General features: G+C 39.9%; 1 protein-coding gene across 1 annotated transcript in view; it reads left to right on the top strand.

The window, feature by feature from the left end:
* Window positions 1-22,349, top strand: part of LOC109053278 (protein NLRC3-like) — a 426,767-nt gene that overhangs the window by 208,547 nt on the left and 195,871 nt on the right. The gene's annotated exons all lie outside the window — the stretch shown is intronic.

Consider the following 22,349-nt stretch of genomic DNA (forward strand, 5'->3'; position numbering starts at 1 on the left):
TCGAGGAAAATCCAGCATAGAAGAAAAGGGCATGCTTCTGAACACAGCTTTCCGATGCATACTCACTATTGCTCCATCTGCAGGACTTGCCTGACCTTGCACGCTGTGTGCATCCCTTCTCATGTTTATAAATGAACCAAATCCATGTAATGACAAAATAATATGCTTTCTGGCTTGTCATATATATTAAGTGGCAAAAAGGTTGCATTTTTCATGATTAAAAAAATATATATATAATAAAAGCTGCCAAATTAACTTTTTATACACTGTATATAACCATTGATTGATTTAAGTGTGGAACCATCAGGATTTACATTTCAGAAAAATAATCAACAGATCAAAGGTAAAGTTATGCCTTGTATGTCATTTTTTTTGTGTCATGTGCGTTTATGAGATTGCATGGGACCAGAAGGGTTCAGTTTTTATTCAGGTATTGGGAGTGATTGCACAGAGTAAGAGCAATGTATTTAAAAAGGTCTGGCAATACATAATTTACTGATTTTATAATTTAATTGTGCAGTGTATGTTATATAATATTACTAATATATTAATCCAAATGGTTTTTTTTTAATTAATAGTTTTAATAAATAATTTAAAAAAAATCTCAGTGCTTCATAAAATGAGTAGTTGTCTAAGAAGTATAAAGTCTATTATGTTGTGATTAATCTCAGATTTGTTTTGGTTAAGTTCATAGCTCAGAAAAAAAAAAAAAAAAAACAAGGAGAAAATGAATGTCAAAATACTTCTGAAACAAAGTCACTGGCTGAATTCAGAATATCATACTGACATACTACTATATCTGGTCTGGTATATGGCCAAAATACCTTAGAAACTAGAATGGTAGTATGCTATCTGGTAATATGCAACAGTTGCTGTTGTGAATTTTTAGTTTTTTTGCAGTAGTGCTCAAAACCCAGTCCAAATGCAACTTCAAAGCCAACGAGATATTTAAAGCTTCTTGAACTCATCTCTAAAACGTTGTATTATAATACACTAAAAGGTTATTTTACTATAATTAATTATGTGATATATTGTAATTAGTTGGCTACAACTGTTAATCAACATACAGTATGACGGAAAGAGTTTACTTTACCACAACTTGCCTTGTGTAAAAATCCTGTGAGAATGCCATCTCACATAGCCACTGAAATTTTAGTGGGACTCAGTTTTGTGTGTTTTATGTGTTTTATATGTTATGAAATTATTTCGGTTATTTAAAAAAGGATTAAATCAGGAATTTGGTGTGACTGCTGTGGTGAAAAGTCGTGAATCAGTGTAGAGTGATAATGACATATTAGGAAAGCCTTTTTCATAAAAAGCAGCTAAATGGATCAGTAATGTCTTTTAGTCCTATGAAATCGAAAAGGAGCTTCGTTTGACCTTACTCTGCGTCAATGCTGACCTGCATTTTGAAAATGTAAATGAGTTATCATTTCCTCCCTGATGACTGTGCACTACTCTCTCTTAATAATGTGGTCAGTGAATGTATGTATATAATATATGAGGCTGATTACTATACTTGACAACTTTCTTTGGTGGCTGACAAGTAAGCAACAGTCATTTGTAAAAAATCAAAAGAAGAGGGGTTGAGAATGGCTCCATCTAGAGCTGGATGTGTGGCGTAACATAAAGGCTGCTGAAACTATGTGGGATATCATTATAAAAGGCTCAATCAAACCTTCATTTCAGATGGGATGTGATTTTTCTTAGCCAGGCATAATTCTGCTTTAGTTCAGGCATGTGAAATGTTCTCTGTTTGCATGTGAATTAATAAATGGGTGTTAATGGAGGGACTACTGTACTGACCTAAATCATGCAGCTTATCTTTTTTTTCTCTTTATGCCAATTTATTGACTGTATAAAGATTTTCAAAGTTGTGCTATATAACTAATACTTGGAGTTCATTTGCTCATTTTCAGGGTGTAATATACCTTAGGGAGCACAATGGGGATGTTAGGTCAGTTTGATTGTATTATTAGTATATTTTCTATTCTTTCATTTATGTTTGTAAAATTGTTTCTTCCTGGAGTGTCTTGTGCTTCAAAGCTGCAAGTGCCTGAAGTGAAAGTTATCCGTAAGAGAAAGAACATCACTACTGAGGTGAGTTTTTTTGTTTTCATTATATATTGTCTATGTGGTTGATCTACAAAAATATTGCCACATATTCTATTTATATTGGATGAGGTCGAGTCTAATGGGTGTACCCAATAACATGCAAAAACACAATCATCCAGCCGACTGCAAGAGTGCACTGGAGGGATTTTTAGAGAGGTTTGCATGAAAGTAATGTAGTCCCTCCTTACACTTAAAATGATAAACGCAGCCAGTTAATTACCAGCTAAGTGAAGTGAGCCGCCCTTATGTTAACTACTCCCCAACACATCATAGGATTCCTATACACTGAGTTTTAGTTTCTGGTACTTTTCAAAAAGTCTTTTTATGTATACTCTATTTGGTGTGTTTACCCCTTGTACTGCAAATAAGCAATTTCAATCTTGGTCAATGAAATCCATTGGCAAAAAATGCTGTATATCACTTTTTTTTTTTTTTTTAAAATGATGATGATCTAGACAAAGGGAAAACAAAATCTACTTCCTAATTATATTTCTCTCTATTTTTATTATTATTTTTTAAATTTTGTTTATTTATTTATTTTGACTTTCCTACAGTTCTGCCCCAAGCAGTTGTGTCTATATAAACTACATTTTAAATCCAAGAAGAGAAATAGAAAGTGGAAGTTGTATTAAAGAGCTTGGAAATGAAAAACACGAGATATGATGATGTGTCAGATAAAATTAAGAGGTAATTACTTAAATATCAGCAGAATGTAGAAATACAGAATATTTTTTTTTTTTTTTTTTTTGCACCCAAAAATCTCTACTCTCACACCGCAAGTTATATGTATTATAAATGTTTATATTGTGTATTTTACATATGTAAAAAAAAAAGATAAATAATTAATTCCCTACAGAATGACTAAGGACAAAACACAATTCTCTCTTGTGATTTTATTTATGTGTGTGTGTATGTATTTTATTTAAATGTATATTTTATATATATATATATATGTGTGTGTGTGTGTGTGTGTGTGTGTGTGTGTCAAATATGAATCAGAGAGACCTTTATTGTCAAGTGTTTACACAAGGAATTCTTCTTGGTGTCAGGAGCTACAAACATAGTTCAGACATACATATAGCCTAATTTTAGGAGATATAAAACACGAATAATAAAGAGAATAGACAATATTTATAAATAACAATATAGTAATAAAATATAGAGAAAAAGGAAATATCAATAGACAGAAGTGTGAATGTGCATATGTGCTATTTAAAGATGTAAAGTTTTGATAAGTTATATTTTTGTGTGTGTGTGTGTGTGTGTGTGTGTGTGTGTGTGTGTGTGGTGTGGGCTAGGCCTATATATATATATGACAGAGAGAGAGAGGGAGGGAAATGAAGCAGGGGTTCGTGTTCTCTCTCAAAGCCTTCGCGTTGAGACTCTCTCGCTCGCGCCTGCCGCATCGCATCCAGCACCAACGGGAATAGCGTTTCTCTCCCGTCAATAAGCGACTCGCGTCCGTAACAGAGTAAATCGATCGGTTTCGGTGAACTGTTTGATCGAAACGGCGAGGCCTGAGGCAGCGATGGCTCCGTGTGTCTCTGTTGTATGCAGCAGCAGCAGAATCCGTGACAGCCGCATCCTCCTCTGATCTGCTGATATCTGCTGGGATCTTCTGCACCTTCACCAGCATCACAACAGCTGCCCTCTTCTCGTCATAATAAACAGAATATCCTGTTTTCACGAAGAGATTGTTTTTTTTCCCCTTCTTTCTGTCGTGCACATGGTGAACGCAGGCTTTTTATTCATAAATACCAAACGGTGTTTTTAGTCGTCGTGCATTTGTGATTTAGGCCGTGGGTTCGGTCACGGACGTCCACGGTGGGTTTCCGCGCTAAATGTCGCGGATGCTGTTGATTATCAGTCATTTGTTACGGATTTAAGCCGGTTTTAAAGGGGAGCGGCGCCAGGCGGGATTTTGCGTCCGCAGCAAACGACGCTCGATTTTTCCTTTTTATTAATATGACAATTTTTTGATTTCAGTGAAAATTGTCTGCCAGACAAGGATCGCCCTTTGTATGGTCGTGGACGGGGAGCGGCGCCAGACGGGATTTTACGACATACAATATATATTCCCTCATTATTATAATATTATAGCCTTTTCAGTGTTTAGTTTCCGATGAAATCACCAGTCACCAGAAGAGGATCACCCTCAGCTCCCATTGCAATACCCTTGACGATCAACAGTTTTGTCGCGTGAAGGCGAAACTGCGCGATTTTTAGTCGGAGCGCACGACGTCGAGGTCGAAGATTTCCCGCTTGCGCTCATAATGACTAATAAACCAAAACGACTGTCGCCTTCACTCATGATGCTCGTAATGTTATATGGTAATTCGTCTTTGGACAGGGTCAGGAGACTGTATTCCACATTGGATTATATCGTCACCTGTGTTTATTATTCCTGCTGCGGGTTTGTGACTGAAGACGCTCCATAGGTGGATTATTGAATACCATGTTTTTGGCCCTTTTATCGTCTGGAAAGATGGCAGCTGATTAAATTTTAATCTTGATGCATTCTGGCGACACGGGAGGAGAAGAGGAGAAACAAGTGAATCGGGGAGGAGAGGAGAGAGGAGAGGGAGAGGAGAGGATGTAGGGTGGATACAGAAGGTAAGAATGAATGAATGAATGAATGAACGAAGGGGTGTCAGTGTGTCTTCAGTTCAGTCCTAAACACACACATTTTCATACACATATCACTGTCCGCACACCTTAACTTAGCCATGTTATTGAACACATAGATCACAATTATATTATTTTTTCCACTAGTATTTTAAAATTTACAGAAATAAAATATATATAGAGTGTGAATCAAGGTAAATTTGGACAGCTTTTGCCATTGAGATACCAAATGGCCCAATTATCCTTAATTTACATCTGAGGACACATTGTGGCATACACTATCACTGTAAGCGCACATTCTGCATGCTCAGACCTATATATCATGACAACACACACACACACACACACACCACACACACACACACACACACGTTGTGGTCATTTTCTTTGGGGAATTGGGTTTGTGCCTGATCTATAGGCCCCTAAGCCTGACAAAGACTTATAACTGAAATCTCTGACCTTCTTTCTCATTTTGTGTCACTGTACGATCGTCTCCTTATGCTTGGTGACTTTAATATTCATGTTTGCTGTCCGGATAGACCTATGGTTAGCGAATTCTTGGTGTAATAGATGCCTTTGGCCTTATAGCAACATATAGATAAAGCTACTCATCAACATGGGACATACACTTTTTTAATTTTGTCGTATGGATTTAATGTTGATAATATTGTGACTGAGGAGGCCACCTTTCTCTGATCATAAGCCCATTGCATTTGACATCACCCTTTTCAGTCCCCTGCAAACTGTCAGAGTTCAGGATCGTTACTCGCACTAGGAGGGCGAGCAATTACCCCCATTTTGGCCTCCTTGCATTGGCTCCCATTCCTTTTAGGGTTCAGTTTAAAGTGTTATTGTTTGTTTTAAGGCACTAAATGTGCTTGCCCCAACCTACAGCCATACTCAGTTCAAAGGTCACTGAGATCCTCAAACAAAGGGCTCCAGATATTAGATCTGCCCCCTCCATTGCTGCATTCAAATCCGGTTAAAAACTCATTTTTATCCTTGGCCTTCCTTGTTCCCTAACCGGGTACTTCTGTTTGTTTTCTGTATCTCTGTCTTGGTTGCCCTGATATTGAAGGCTTTATTTTATTTAATTATGATTATTGATTCTATGTGTTTTTATTTTATTTTTTTTATATTGTCTTTTTAGTTATTCATTGTACAGCACTTTGGTCAGTTTGCGCTTTGTGTAAATGTGCTTTATAAATTAAAATTACTCACTTACTTACTAAAAAATATATAAAAACTTTAACTAAAATGAAAATGGAAAGTAGAGAAATTCAACCAATTCGAAATATTTATAAAACCTACAATAGTGTTCAATGATTCTAAATAACTGCACTGAACAACCCATATTGTCAACCACAAATTTAAAAAAAAATAATTATCTATAATTGCTTTTTATTACCACTAATTAATTTTCTCTTTTGTGTGTGTGTGTGTGTGTGTGTGAGGGTGTGTCAGTCTCCAGTGCTTTGGTGGTGCTAAAGTAGAAGGTGTTTATGTCACTGAGTCATGGGGATCTCAGTGTGTGTGTGTGTGTGTGTGTGTGTGTGTGGTGTGTGTGTGTGTGTGTGTGTGTGTGGTGAGATCATGAGGGACACAGCGAGACAGATGCAGGAGAAACAGTGATCTGTGAGCTCTGATGGCAGATAGATGCAGTTGTCTGATTAAGTTTCACACTTCTCACAGGGTCACAGTTGTGAGTGAAGTGTATGTCACGTGTGTGAAGCTGATGCCCTTAGCCAGGCAATTGCTATTCACTGAGGCATGTTTGTTGACAAGAAAAATACAATTTCTGTGTCTTTCTATTACTTCAAAAAAATGCAGTGTTTAATTGAATGTCTTACTTGCCATTTCTTTGTACCTTCGTGAAATTTACTAACAATTTCTGAAATCCATCACCAGATTTGTATCTGCACTTGCTGAACCATAAACAGGTGGAGATGTCTAGTTATAGTGTATATGCAGTAATCCAGTGTGTTTGTGTGCTGTGGAGGCGCATCAGCACACAGGCTGGGGATTGGCTGATCTTCAGCTGTCCGTCCGTGTTTTGGCCGCTTCACTTCATTCAGTGACAGAGACGAACTGTGTGTTTGAGGGTGTGGATGGCGTCTGAAGTGTGACGCTTGTGTCTAGACTGATCAGTCGTGCAGGGCCTCTCTCTCTCTCTGTGTGTGTGTGTGTGTTGTGTGTGTGTGTGTGTGTGTGTGTGTGTGTGTGTGTGTGTGTGTGTAGCCAACTTTATTTAGCCTGTATCATGTTTCTGATTTCCATAAGGCAATCTAAATGTGGTCCTCTTCATTTGTGTTAGAATCAGTGTGTGTGTGTGTGTGTTAGAATCTGTGTGTGTGTGTGTGTGTGTGTGTTTGTGGTTGTGTGTGTGTGTGTTTTGTTGCTACTTAACCATATTTAAGGGATAGATTTGTATCAGATGTGAGCTAAACCGACAAAGCCTGCTTTTGAGGATGCCCGCATTTGTAAAAACAGTATAATATGTGTGTATATATATATATATATATATATAATATAATAATATAATATATATATATATATATATTTATAATATAGATTTGATAGATTGTAAGGTATAGATAGATACAAATATAGATATATTGTTAAAATGCAGAAAGGGTTTTCTGTTAGTGTTTTGGTAAGGTTATAGTATTTAGAACTATGTTATATAAAATAAATAGAAGTCTATGCAGTTTCCCAATTTAGATAAATGAGGAAGTGTGTATGTGTCATTCCTATTATATTCATTATATTTATCTAGTGATTATATATGAGTTATATGATTATGAGTCAAGTGTTACTGCTTACACCATTTTTAGGGTTGTCTTTTGAATTTTGTCAGTACTTTGTCCATTTTACAAACATTTAAGCGGCATTTAATTTTTGTTTTTTATTTGACAATATGTGAAAAATGGAAAACTTTCGAAACGTTAACAGATCACATTTTAACCACATCTTCCAGTGATTAATCATTATTTACATTTATACATTTTAGAAGATTTATCAACATAAAAATAACTTGAAAAAGCTGAGATTGTAAAAAAGCACACAAACTCTTATTATCTGTTGTTTAGAAGCTAATGTGAATTCTTTATGATGAAACAGACTCAGTTTTATAGCAATATGTGTCGTATTAAAAACACAAGTTCTGACTAGCATTGACTTTGCATTGCTCCAGTTTTTGCAAATGAAATTTCTAATATACATTTACTCTCGTGGATATTAATGTGGATCTAATATTAATATATAGAATGTTTAACATACTATGGTTGGATTATTTGCACAAACATTTTGTAGATTTTTCTTCTGAAATCATTGGTAATATATCGTCTTGCATTGCTGACATTGATCAGGAGCCGGATGTGAGGCGTACCAGTTTTTATCGGCTGCTTAGTAAATTAAAAAATAGAAAATGGACATAAACTATGATTTGGTCTAAATGATTTTATTATGTAGAAGAATGAGAAGAGTGATACGTGAGAATGAAACAGCAAATGAGGAAACCACTGAAGTGGAGATAAAGTGCAGCTGCTACGATAAAGACCGATACAACCGCATTTATAACGTCTGTTATCAGTGATTGGAGTGTAACGGCACACGGCTGTGTTTTTCTGTTAGGCCGTGCTGAAGCCTGAGGAAGGATTTTAGCTCTGGTCCTGGTGTGAGTCAATGCGCCTGGGGAAAAGCTGCTGATAAATCGTCTGATTCTGTCTCCTGGGATCGGGGAGTATTCTGTAGCACCATCAAAAGAGACGGGGCCCCCAGGGGTTCCAGCACTGCTAACTGTGGAAAGAAAAGAGACCCTAGATCAAGCAGGACAAAACCCAGCCTGGACGCACAGAACAGAGAGAGAAACAAAAAATGAGTTAGAGACGGGGAATCGCCTCAGCCACCGCGCCCTTATTTCAGCGTTGCCATGGCGACTGTACATCGAGAGCGGGTTTCCAACCAATCAATGTGTGTGCGAGTTACTGATCCTTAACTAATAATATTTTTCCCAGACGGACTGGAGTGGTGTGTATTATGTGAGTTTTTATCCGCTGTTTGGGTTCATTCTGACGGCACCCATTCCTGCAGAGCATCCTTGATGGGGACACTGATGCAGTGCTACTTTCTACAAACCTGATGAAGAAACAAACTCATAAACGTGAAACCTTGGATCATTGGTGGCTTTCAGGATTATATTTTCCAGATATTCCACCCATGAACCTTTATATGAGGAATGAGGATGCAGTGTATGATATTGTGACTGTATTTCCGTTGACTGAGGCTGCAGGTTTGAGCTCAAACGGTAAACGAGCTGGAGAGCAGCTCCCGCTATGACAGTATTGGGCCTGACGATCAATAGAACGCACAATAAACACAGCGATCATATTAGTATGAGCACTGACCTTCTTAACTGCAATTAAAATGCATTATCCTCTGTCTGAATGTAAATGACGAACTAAATTTGATTGTGAAGAGTGTGACGTAAATCTGATTTACTAACGTGAACCAATCAGCTTAGATGCAACAGTCGAGGAGTTATTTCATCATATAACAGTTAAATACATATAAAATATATAACTGGAGTTTGAGTGTGTTTTGTATGTTGGGCTATGACTTAGACTAAGGCAGTGCTGAAGCGGGAGTTTTGGCTGTACTCTCTCCTCCTCTCTCATTCTTGACCGTTACTGGCAAGTAGGTTGCTCTGTAATGAATCAGTCAGCCGGTCTCTCTGTCACTGATTCAATCGATGTCCTGCCTGTCTCCAAGAGGTTCAGCTGACGCTACAGGAGACTGTCCACCATTCATCTTGTCCGCTCCTCTGTCGCTACCATGCATGCTGTCACTCTGGTTACTCGTGGATGTGCTGTCCTGTGTTGCTTAGCAACGCTCCCTCTGGAACAAGGTGAGTTCTGTATCCTGGAAATGCCTGCCATTCTGTCATGACCTGACTCACTCTCAGACCCCTGGAGTACTCCCATTGGCTGAAAGAGCTTGATGTTTTTATTCAGTGCATATTTAAAAATCCTTCATTATCATGGGTTTAAACATATGAATATGACTAAAATCACAATTTTATGTTTTGAATATAACAATTGAAGGGCTTAGCTTCAGTCTGCTCTCACTTTTAGGGTCCCTCTGTACGATGCACACTGTTGAATATTACCAAATCACTTATTCTTGATATCGCGTGATGCAGAATACAATATAATATATTGTATAATTTTATATATGTAGAGCTTTATATAGCTTTATATATATATATACATACAGTACAGACCAAGAAGTTTGGAAACATTACTTAGTTTTAAATGTTTGTTTGTTAGAAGGTTCTTCTCCGCTTCATCAGCCTCGCATTTATTTGATCAAAAAATACAGAAAAACAGGTAATATTGTGGAAATATTATTACAAATTTAAAAATAATTGTTTTTTAAATTCTATTATACTTTAAATTATCATTTATTTCTGTGATGCAAAGTTGAATTTTTAGGATCATTATCACATGATCCTTAGGAAATCATTCTAATATGATGATTCATTATCAAAGTTGGAAAACAGTTCTGCTAAGGCTTAATATTTTTTCAGAACATGTGATACTTTTTTTAGGATACTTTGATGAATAAAAAAAAAAAAAAAAAAAAAAAAAAAAAAAAAAAGAAGCTATTGTTTTTAAAATATAAATATTTTTTAATAACAATATACACTACTGGTCAGGTAATTTGGGGTCAGTAATTTTTTTTTTTCTCTTTTTTTTTAAATAAAATCAATACTTTTATTCAGCAAGGATGTGTTAAATTGATAAAAAGTGTGAGTAAAGAAAAATATATTATTGAAGATATATTATTTAAATATTTTTATTTTTATTTTGAATAAATGCAGTTCTTTTTAAACTTTTATTCATCAAATATATTAGACAGCAGAACTGTTCCAACACTCATAATAAATCAGAATATTAGGAATGATTTCTAAATGATCATGTGATAGACTGAGATGTTATATGGTGACACCTGAAGGGCATGGAGTAATGTATGCTGAACTTCAGCTTTGGCAATCACCGGAATACATTATTTTTTTAAAGTATTTCAAATAGAAGACTATGTAGTTTGACGTTGTAATAGTATTTCACAAATAGTTACTGGTTTTTCTGTATGTTTTGATCAAATATCAGGCTTGTGCGCCGAAGAGACTTCTTTTCAAAAGACATTAAAAATGACTGTTCCAAAACTTTGGTCTGTACTGTATATAGCTAGACAGACAGACAGACAGACAGACAGATAAAAATAGCTGGGCAGGATAAGATAGATAGATAGATAGCTTGGTTGGTTTATATATATATATATATATAGATAGATAGATAGATGCAGCTGCAGACAGATGTTGAGTGTGAGGAGAAGCCCCGCCGTGGACGCTGTGTCTGTGATCATCAGGTCTGAGTCGAGGCAGCGATGCCCTTCGGTCTGATGAGGGAGAGAGCTGGGCGTGTGAGGGATACCCCATCGAGCTGCGCTGCCCAGGAAGTGATGTCATCATGATCGAGACGGCCAACTACGGGCGCGACCGACGCAAGATCTGTGACGCCCCCTTCCAGATGGAGAACGATGCAGTGCTACCAGCCGGACGCGTTCAAGATCATGTCACACAGGTACAGATCCAACACAACTCAAGCATTCAGACTCAGATTCTGTCAGCTATCAATCACTGTAGGAAGAGTAACACTACTGTGTTCTGTCAGAAGTTGAATTTATTCATTCACTAAATGCATAATGACTCATTCAGCCAATAAATTCATCAAGGCAGCTACAGATTTCTTTTGTTTATCTAACACAACTAATCTGTAATTTTGGAAGCCATAGTATATGTGTGTGCTGTGTGTTTGTGTGTAGTGTGTGTGTGTTGTGTGTGTGGTTGTGTTGTTGTGGTGTGTGTTGTGTGTGTGTGTGTTTGTTTTGGAGGGAATTCTGTATAGGTTTTAAAATGGTTTTCATGTAGTTTCTCAGTATTTGAGAGACTCAAAGGTCCCATAAAAATGGAAAATATGTATAGTTGATTTCTTACAGTATAAATATTTTGACCACACTGTCTCCAGAAGTAGCTAATCTGAGGGACGCCTGTTCTTTGGATAGTTGGGATTCCTCCTCATTTCCCCAAATGAATTTTTAACTATAAGTTAAAATATTTTTAGGTCAAACGATTACTTTATATGAAGACACTGTTATATTTGATACTTGTTCTCGTGTGATGTGTTGATGAGATTATGTGGTGTTTTTGATGTTTTTGGCTCAGCGTGCTGCGCCCCCCAATGTGGAATCCTTCTGCCTGGCCAGTTGTCCCCCCGCAAATCCATGACCCCGTTGCACACGGCGGGCAAGCCCCACAAAGGTCCTTGCCCACCGAGGTTGAGAGTTGAGGCGGTCTCCTTGTTCCACTCCACTCCTCCGAGGGAAGGGCAGGGCAGCGATTAGTCGAACAAAGTGTACCAGCAATAGTGGCTACCCACCCCTGGGAGGATTGTTGCCCCACCACCCATTCAACCCATGTGGGTCGGATTCCTCACCTCAGAGGTGGCCTGCCGCTGGAGTCCGTGACAATCCTCCTGAGTGACACGCCGCCGTATGCCCGCCCTGGTGTGGTTTCCGCGATGTGCCATTCAGGTGTCCCTCCACTGACCCCCCGCCCCGCTTCCGACTGTGTCTCGCTTAAAACGGACGGCCTTGCTGCTGCGTGGTTCCCAAAAAGTACCAAATTCTTGATGAACCGTCCATGAGTGCTTCCCTTACAGAACTCAGGGTCCCACGTGCGTCTGGAGGCCGCGGACGGGGCGCGGCACTCACTCCCCGAAACTTGGCTGCCGTTGTACAGTTTCCCCGTCGGTCAATGTACATGGGGTTGTGCCTTTAACTCAGTTGGTTGTGGTCCCCTATGTTTTCTTGCGGTCCACGGTCACCCCACGCCCCCCGCCCAATACCCCGGAGTTAGCGCACGTGAACATAGAACCTGCTGCATGCCCCAACACATGGGCTGCAGATTTCATTTTCCCCCCCCGTCCTGGGGGCCCGCCAGACCGTGCCCACGCTCCCCCCCGTCCCCCCTGGTTTAAGGCCCCATGGTCTCCTGTCCGCACGGCGCACACACCCCTCGCCCTGCCCCTTCCCCCCCGCCCCTTGCGGGTCTTTTGGACAGAGGCATACTGCGCTCCTGGCCAGCCCCCAAGGAATGCAGAAGCGCTGCAGGCACCCTCCCCTGCGCACCTGGGTCTCTTCCACCCCCTGGAGCAGTGCCACAGACTGCTCGCCTCCCTGCCCCGCCACAGTCCTGGCCGTCACTTTCCAGGCACAGGGAGCCCCACTAGATACTGAGTGCGTCCCTGTTCTCCTTTCTGTTCCTACTTTTCAGGTTGGCCAAGGTTTCTCCCCCCCCCTTTCTTGTCTTGGTTTCCGTCCCTCTTCTCCTTTTCTGCGCCCTGCATTGGGGATAATCCGAGTTGTCCGTTATAATCCTCACAAATACACACGGCCAATAACACCTTTGCCATATCTCATCACTGTGTGTCATGAGTGCATATCATCGCCATGTACTTTGCCTGGAATCTAGTGAAACATAACATCACTTTTGTGCTATTACTAATTATGACCCGCACCTGTACTTGCCCCTAATATTTCACGCGCTTGGGCCAAACTTGTTCATGTATGCGTCATGGTCTCATCTGGACCTGGACCACAAACCCCCGTCTTACGTGTTTTTTACATTTTTGCGCTCTACGCCTCTTCACACGCTATGTAAATTAGCTTTCATGCTGGTCCGGTTCCATCGGGGCTCGGCCGACACTTGGTCGATAGTTCTCCTATAGTTGCCCCTTCTGGAATCTGCGTGGCCACCCAACCACACTCTGCCGGACACCCTCACCCTTAACCCGTTGTCCCACACGACTTTGTCAGCAATTGCCTCTTACCTCACTTACCCCTTACTTTTATCTATTTACGGTCTTACACTTTCCCACCCTATTTCTGGACCCTGTCTCCTCTCATAATCCTAATGCTTATTTGGTGGTTGTCACACCGCCACAAACTTAATTCTGCCCCCTTCCACTGTCTTTTTGGCTCATGCTACCCCACCTACCCCCGGCCATAATCTGAAATGAAAATCATGTCTAAATTAGCAGGAATTCAGTGGTAAGTGACGTCCCCACATTTACTCAAGCAAACATCTCCGTTTATAGAGACCCACCGTCCAGGTCCATTACCTTAAAAAGTCATTTTATATTGCCTGCAGATTACATTTCAAACACCACATTACATGTTCATAAAGATGATTTTGATTTTAAAACACAGTAATAAAATAAACAGTGTGTATTGTCGAGAGTTTTTACCATGAAAAACCTCAGCTTTGTTTATTCTTTGGATGTTTTTTTTTCATAGTATAACAAGGTATTATCTTTGCAAAACCGACACAGTGAACCATGCTTATATTATGAACTTATTATGAATTAGCATTCACCTGCAGGCCTCAGTCGTACAGGCGCATCTGCTCTAATGAAGAGATTTAATGAAAGAAAGTATAAACCCGGCTTTTCTGTTCTGGTCTGTCATCACTCCTGTCCTTCTTCGCCCTCCTCCCTGTGTTTGGTTCTTTTTTCCTCCAGCTCAGTCGCTCCTCTCTCCACTCCCAAGTGCGGTGTCATGCCCTGTTATGGGCTGGGTGTGTTTTTCTGTCACTACCTCCTGCAGGGGGGGGCGCTGGAATTGTTGCACTCTTCTCTGTGTTTGCTCCTTCAAGTGCAGAGGCGACCAGACTCACTCTCTTCAAGCCGCGTCATCCACTGATTCCCGTTCTTCAGTTCTCGAGTGCCTCACTACGACGCTGCTTGTTCCTCTTTGCAGCTTGAACTGCAGATCAATATAACGTGTGATGGAATTTTGAATTTGTTAGTGCGAAAAATTACAGACAAACTGTGTTAGTTTTCCTCATGACACCAGGGGGTTTGCTGAGTGCTGCACATCTGACGCTTCATTTATTGCCTTTACAGGATCATCACGGCACCACCATGTTGTGTTTCGTGTGTGTTTGGATGAGTTTCCTCCCGTCGGAAGGGAGCGCTGTTGAGCCTCTGGACGGGAAACCGTGTGTGTTTTGTGTTGGACTTTCTCTCTTCTCTCTCATGTAACGGCCTGTTCACACCGACAGCCAGCCACACACACACAGCTCTCAGCTGACAATGAGCTTTCTTTCTTTCCCAGCACATGACTTTCTTCACATTGGAAATTTAGCATACACAAAGGCAAAGTTAATTTGGTCATGCATATGCTTTAATTAAGAAGCTTGAGGGACAAGACGACTATAAAGTTTTCTCAATATACTCACCTTGCAAGAAACTAGTAAAAACATTTACGTTTAAGTGAAGGTAAAAGAAAATGCTGTTGAAATAAATAAAATTAGACAAACTTTCGGTTTATATTTTACAATAGATATTTCTAAAGCATTTTTAATTTAGTTGAAGTAATGAAATACTACCCCCCAAAACTCAAAATATCTAAATCAGATAAAGAAATAATAAAAAACTAAATCGACATAAAATGACAATAAACTTTAAACTAAAATGAAAGTAATGAAACTAACATATAAAACTAATAAGATGAAAATAATTAAAATATAATATAATAAATAAAAACTGTAAACACATAAGATTATTGAAAATAAAAAAGGAAATTACTAAACAAATACTTAGTTAAAATTAATTAAAAAAAAAAAGCTAAGTAGACATTTAAAAAATACTAAAATTGACAAAAATCACAAAACTAAACTTGAATTAAAGTTCAAGTGAAATTACTAGAACTAAAACTTAACAACTGCACTATAAACTGAGAAATATTGGAAAATTATCTCTAGCAAAATTAAACAACCAAAAAACAAAAGCTAATGAACCTGTCAAAAACACAACCTTTAATTAGCAGGCTTGAAAACTACAATAATGATACAAAATTGCTGTGCACGATAATATCGCGTCAAAAATGAATTCAGAAAATAGCTCAAACCGTCAGTGGCCTTTCATAGACCATTAATGGTTTTTAAAAATGGATACACATAATAAAGTAGCGCATAGTTCAATTACAGCAAATTCATTATCTGGCCTCCCCTGATGGAGGACAACTGCAGTGCTGACACGCAGCGGTAATGAACCTCTGTTTTATTCTGGAGTGATGCACAACAGCAGCTCGTAGATTCTGTGTGTCGCAGCACGACTGCTATCGACCGATCATAATGCATGTTTTGATCACGCTCCTGAGGAATGAGGGAAGCAAATTAATTTCATTTAGTTGATGAGGGTGTGTCATGTTCCGGCTGTGGTGTGAATGTGTCTGTTTCTAATAATCTCCTGGTGACTGTCTGTAATAACCTGTTTTGTGGGTTTGTTTGGGTGGGGGGGCGGGTGGAGGGATGGAGAGTGGACAGAGTGATCGAGGGCAGATAAAATAACGCCTAATGAACATTCAGATGACTAAATCCATCACACCAGCGATTGGTGGTGTTTAATTGAGGCGTAGCTAGTTCCTGTCCCTTACCCTACCATACCATCACTCTCTCTCTCTCTCTCTCTTCTCTCTCTCTCTCTCTCCTCTCGCTCGCTCTCCCTCTCCTTCTCTCTCTTTCCGCGTTGCATATTTTTCACCTTTCCCCTCTCTTTTTGTTCTTTTTCTCCCTCATGTGTTTTCTTCTTCTGCGTCTCATGTCTAATAAATTTCACCTGACCTTTAAGCTTGAAAAGAAAACGGAAGACTGCTGTTGAACTGAAATTTCTCTTTTTTTCTCTCTTTCTGGGGTGCATCTTCTGCCTGTCTCTCTCTCTCTCTCTCCTCCTCTTCTCTCTCTCTCTCTTCATTTATACCTCTCCTCCCCTTCTCTATTTCAACGCTTGAATATCATGGACCAAAAAGGTAAGACCATGTTAACCGTCGCCGCAGTTTCTATTTCCTGTTCTCTCATCTCATCTTGTCCTCTCTCCACCTCTCTGCTCACTCCTCAGCTGCCGTCTCTCCAATCTCATCGACCCATCTCTCTCTCTGTCTCTCTTTTCCTCCCTGGCCCTTGTGATGTGTTCTAGTTTGATGCAGCTCCTTCATTTTCCTCCGTCTCCTTGTTCACACACCTACAAACACCAGGAGTAACCTCCTCTCTCTCTTTTCCCCCCCCCCCCCCCCCGCCCCCCCTCGTTCTCTCGCTCTCTTCTCCTCACACACATACACACACACACACAAACACACACACACACACACACTGTTTTTCTTTCCGCTCTCCCCTTTTTGATTTTGCTTACTGTTCGAAGCTAATTTATCCTCAGATCTAAACGACACACACGTCTCTGTTCATATCCCTTTGCTTCCCTCAGGACCGACCTGTTGTCCATTTATTTAGCGTTTTAAAAGAAAACTCCTCCTTCTCTCTTTTAGTAACTGTGGGCACATGCCGTGTTTCCGGAAGAGCTTGACCTGTGTGTGTGGTGTGATTTGATTGACAGTTTTTTCTCCCAGCCAATCCCTGTCCTTGTGTGAACTAACCCCGCATCTCATTGGCTTTCCAAAGGTTCCTGTAGCCCCGCCCCCTCTTTCATGACTCTACCTCAAAAAACTCTAACCAAAACTGAAATGTAGCAAATCAGTTTATGACAGCAAAACACAACTATCTTATCTATCTATCTATCTAGCTATCTATCTATCTATCTATCTATCTATCTATCTATCGATCTATCTATCTATCGTTTGTCTGTCTGCCTGTCTTTGTCTTTCTACCTATCTTTGCTTGCACACGAACACTTAATGACATTGTATTTTCAATCTTTTTAGAATTAAATCTCTCTCTTTCTCACACACACAGGCACTCATGATTCCGCAATCGGTAGGTGTAAGACGTTTATGTGGTGAGATTTTGTGTGGTGTGTGTGTGTGTGTGTGTGTGTGTGTGTGTGTGTGTGTGTGTGTGTGTGTGAGAGAGAGAGAAGAGTGTGTGTGTGTGTGTGTGTGTGTGTGTGTGTGTGTGTGTGTGTATGTAGTACAATAGATCTATTCACTAGATCTATCCTTTATTAGTCTAGTACACTTAACTCCTCTACTCCTGCTCATGTCTATTATCACTTTCTCTTTCTCCGTCTCTAGTTTTTGTTTGTCCTGGAACGTTAATGCGAGTGTTGGAGCCCAGTTCTGTGCGGAGGCGGAGCATCAGTCGGGGGCGTGGTGTAAAGACCCCCTGCAAGCAGGCGATAGGCTGTACGTGATGCCCTGGACGCCCTATCGCACAGATATGCTGTACTGGAATACGCTTCATGGGACGACTACATCCAAAACAGAGTCCAACCACCACTACCTATAAGTGAGTCTGTGTTTATATGTTTATTAGTGAGTTACACGTTGAGTGTTGTATGAGTGTTATAATAACGTTTCTGTGTGACGTACAGGTTGCCGAGTCGAGTGGACGGCACTGGTTTCGTTGTGTATGACGGGGCTGTGTTCTATAAACCAGGAACGCACACGCAACATTGTGAAATAATGACCTGCGGACTCGCATCAAGAGCGGTGCAGCTATTATTGCAAAACCGCCAACTATCACGACAAAAACTCTCGCCGAACCCGCTGGGGCGGAAAATCTGACATTGAACCTAGCCGTGGACGAAACACGGGCTTTGTGTCATATATGCCCACTGAAGCCAACAGCGGACGCCTCGTTGTTAGCCAGGTGAGAAAATTGCTTTAAAATTAACTTCCTGTTTATGTCGTTGGCTGTTTCTCCCGATCTTTCTGTAATCCGATTGGCTTTTGCATCTCAGGTGAACCCAGACACGCTGAGGTTTGAGGTGACTGGCAGACAAGCTTTGAGAAGCGCATGGCGTCAGGACGCGTTCGTGGCGTGTGGCATCTTGTACGCTGTTCGTTAATCCGTGTACCCAGGACGATGACAGTGAGGGTGGGGGCGGAGACCTGATCCTGTACGCCTATGACACAAGGCGTAACCACGAGGAGCCGGTGAGAATCCCATTCCCCAACCCATACCAGCACATCTCCTCCATCAGCTACAACCCCAGAGACAACCAGCTGTACGTCTGGAACAACTACATCGTCCTGCGGTACCCGCTGGAGTTCAGCCCGCCGCTGGGCCGCCCCACCACAGGTCAGCATTTAAATAGCTCAGAGGTTGCTCTTTCATTTCTCAGGAGACTTAAAGGGTGGGGTTTGGGAATACGAAAATCAATTTTGATTCCAGAATCGGAACACTTAACATCTTTGCCCCCCGCCATTGACGAGTTATCTCGTCTTTTTAAAAGAAAAACGCTTCCCCGCCATTAATGAGTTTTTTTTACGGCTTTTTGTGTTTTCACTGTTATAACACTCGGGGGCGCTATTACACATCCTTCTGAACGAGTATGAAACTTCCTGAACAAAAACACACATGAACAGAACGAGAAATGAGCTATCTCGTATGTGAACAGAAGGATAATTATGCATTGTTTTTCTATGAAACCGACACATATTCAACTGTTGATAAAAAAAGGTATCCTTTAAGCTAGAATAAAACAGATTTGTTTTGTTTAAAAGTAGAGGCTCTGATCTTTATTTTGGTCTACTGCATATTCAAATATTCATACAGCAAAATATACCGGAGGCCATCAAATTTTAGTGACTTTTTAAAAAAGGATGGCAACTTTTAAAAAAAAAATGCTGATGGGGAAAGAGCTGTGACTTTTTAAAAAAGGATGGCAACTTTTTAAAAAAAAATGCTGATGGGGAAAGGTGCGCTTTTTTGATTCTGCCTACCGATTCCTATGCGCGGTTTGGCTACATTTTGCGTCAGAAGCCCAAACTGCTAAGTATAATATCTGTGATAGCTAAACATGTTGCAAGAGAGGTGTCCCCCCACCAACATGACAAAGCACTGGGGCTGTTTAAAATGTATTTTGTCTTTGAATCATACAAGAGATTTGTTAAAGAATACTGATTCATCCAGTAATGAAACAATACATCTTGCATCATTAATCATTCATTTCATTCTTACATGTGATTTTGTTTAGTCTAATGATTTTTCTTTCAGAATCATGAGAGAACCACAACTTCCATTGGGAAAAAAACAAGAAATACCCTCAACTTAGAAAAAACAAAAACCCTTAATTTATCCAGAATAATGCAGTTCTTAAACAGCTCTTAAAGAGTCCAGTTTTTATGTAGCCTGTTGATTTTTGTTCATGGTGTTCAGCTCTAATAAATGGTTTAAAAAAAAAAAAAAAAAAAAAAAAAGACACTGGATAAATGTTTGATACCATTTTTTATCACATTGGAATCAAAACTGTGAATCGAAAAGAATTGGAATCGGAACTGATAAAATTCAAATGATACCCAACCCTACTTAAATGAGTTCTGAGTTATCTGCTAAGTGTCTGCTTGAGCCAAATGAGTTAGTTGTTGTGAAAAAAATCATTTATTTCTCAGAGGTTGCGCTTTTAAATTTCATGAGTTTTTACTGGAAATCTCAGTTGTTTTCATTTAATTGCTCAATTTGTCTGTGTTGTTTAAGTATCAACTTGTCTCAGTTGTTTCTTCTCCTAATAAAAACCGTACCCAAATGGGTCAGTTTTTTTTTTTCATACAGTAGTAAGACTTTAGAATGAATCTTGAGAAGCAGCTCAGATCATTTGATCTTTGATGAAAAATGTTTGAGTTCATACTGAGACTTTTGATTGCAGACCTTGGTATCTTGCCAAATTGGAACACATTATGAAATTATGTTGAGATCTCTTCCAAATATCATAGTTTTCCCAGAAGATTTCTCCGAAAATTTTAGAATTTTGTGAGAAATGTTTGAGTAAATATTGAGATCTCTCACTTTTGATTGCAAATCTGAGCACAGTTTGAGATATGATTAAGATCTCATTGTTTTCTCAGGAGAAAATTGGAGAAGCAGCTCAGATCTTTTGATCTTCAGAGAATTTTGTGAGAAGTGTTTGAGTTTGAGATGTGGCTGAGATCTCTTCCAAGTCTCATCATTTCCTCATTTTAAAAATCGGTGAAGCAGCTGAGATCATTTGATGTTCAGGTCAATTTTTGTGACTTTAGATTGCAAATCTGAGCACGGTTTTAAGAAATTTGAAAAAGCAGGAGACTTTTGTGTTCCGAACCATTACGTTTATTAAAAAATGCAGGAACAGTTAGATTTTTATGATTCCCATTACATTTTTGTTAAAGTCTCTGTTTGCTCTGTTTAATCTCTTTGTACGCTTGTCTGTGTGGTCTCCTCTCAGATCCTCTCTCGTCTTCGCCTCTTTCTCTCCACCACTCCTCCGAGTGTGCTCTCCACCACCGTGTCGATGGGCTTCAGGCCCACTTCCGTCCCGTCCGTGACCTTCCACCCGGTGGGGGCTATAAACAGGGCTCCGGCGGGGCCGGCCCATCACAGCCACGGTCCCGGTGACCGTCAGGCCCCCGCGCCGACCGCAGGGGCCGCGCACACCCATGTGTGAGGGCCGCGTGACCCGCGGGGTCCAGTGGCCCCCGACTCATCGAGGGGAAACAGTGGAGAGGCCGTGTCCCAAAGGATCCCTCGGTCAGTACGTGCTTGTGTGTGGGCTGGTGTTTTGGGGGGTTTCATGTCATGTGTGTGGTCACACTACAGATGAGTCTGTGTTAAAATAAAGCATTTAGTGGGTGTGTTTCAGCTGCCTCGTGTTTGTAGCTTTTCCCAGTTTTTCCCTCTGTGTAATGTTTATTTTACATTTGATGACATCTTTTTACTCGAGGATCGTGTCTCTAGTGGATGGGGTTGTATAATATATTTATTTGCCCAGCACGCTGCTGAACTCTCGGTGAACTCGCCTCTGGACAGTCGTGAGGCGTTTGATGGCTTCTGATTTTCATAATCATTTGTGCAAAAGCCCTAAGATACAAAAACAGGTTTTAATACAGTTTTTAAATGTATTTAGCTTTATTATTAGAGGCGAGTAGTGATTCTAACAGTCATTACCATCAGTGTTTAGACTTGATCGTACAGATTACACCAAGGCACTGTGAGGTCACATGCTAATGCTAGCCTTTACGCAGAGGAAATCTTAATCTACAATTAATCTAAATGCCATTTTCTAATTCCATTATAATTATTACACATGCAGTTTTTATAAACTAATATTCATTGAGAGGCACCACATGAAAATGCTCCGTGACTTATAAAAATCCATTTGCTACGCATCAGGAGCACTAAAATGAATTTTTTTTTTTTTTTAATTACAGAAAATTATTAATAAACCTAAATGAAATAATGACCATTCTGTGTCCTACCTAAAATCTTGATGTTGAAATCCCATTAGCCAGCTTCTGCATGTTGTCAACCGCTGTAGCCAGAAAATCTTCATGTGTGCAGTTTATGAATCAGAATGTTTTCTGAGTGGGATGTTCCTGTTTGCAGTGCTTTTCCACTGACGTGTGTTGTGTTATAAGGTCAGATGTTTTCTTCACAGGTTCACAGTAGTACTTTCCGAAGGTTTATTTTTCATGCTTGTGTTTTAGGATGTTTTTGATTATTACAGGAATCCCTCTTATCCTTTTCCTTTTCCTAAGGCGTCACCTGATTCTGACTGTTT

This window comes from Cyprinus carpio, chromosome A1 (assembly GCF_018340385.1).
Source record: "Cyprinus carpio isolate SPL01 chromosome A1, ASM1834038v1, whole genome shotgun sequence".
In the NCBI taxonomy this organism is placed as follows: Eukaryota; Metazoa; Chordata; class Actinopteri; order Cypriniformes; family Cyprinidae; genus Cyprinus; species Cyprinus carpio.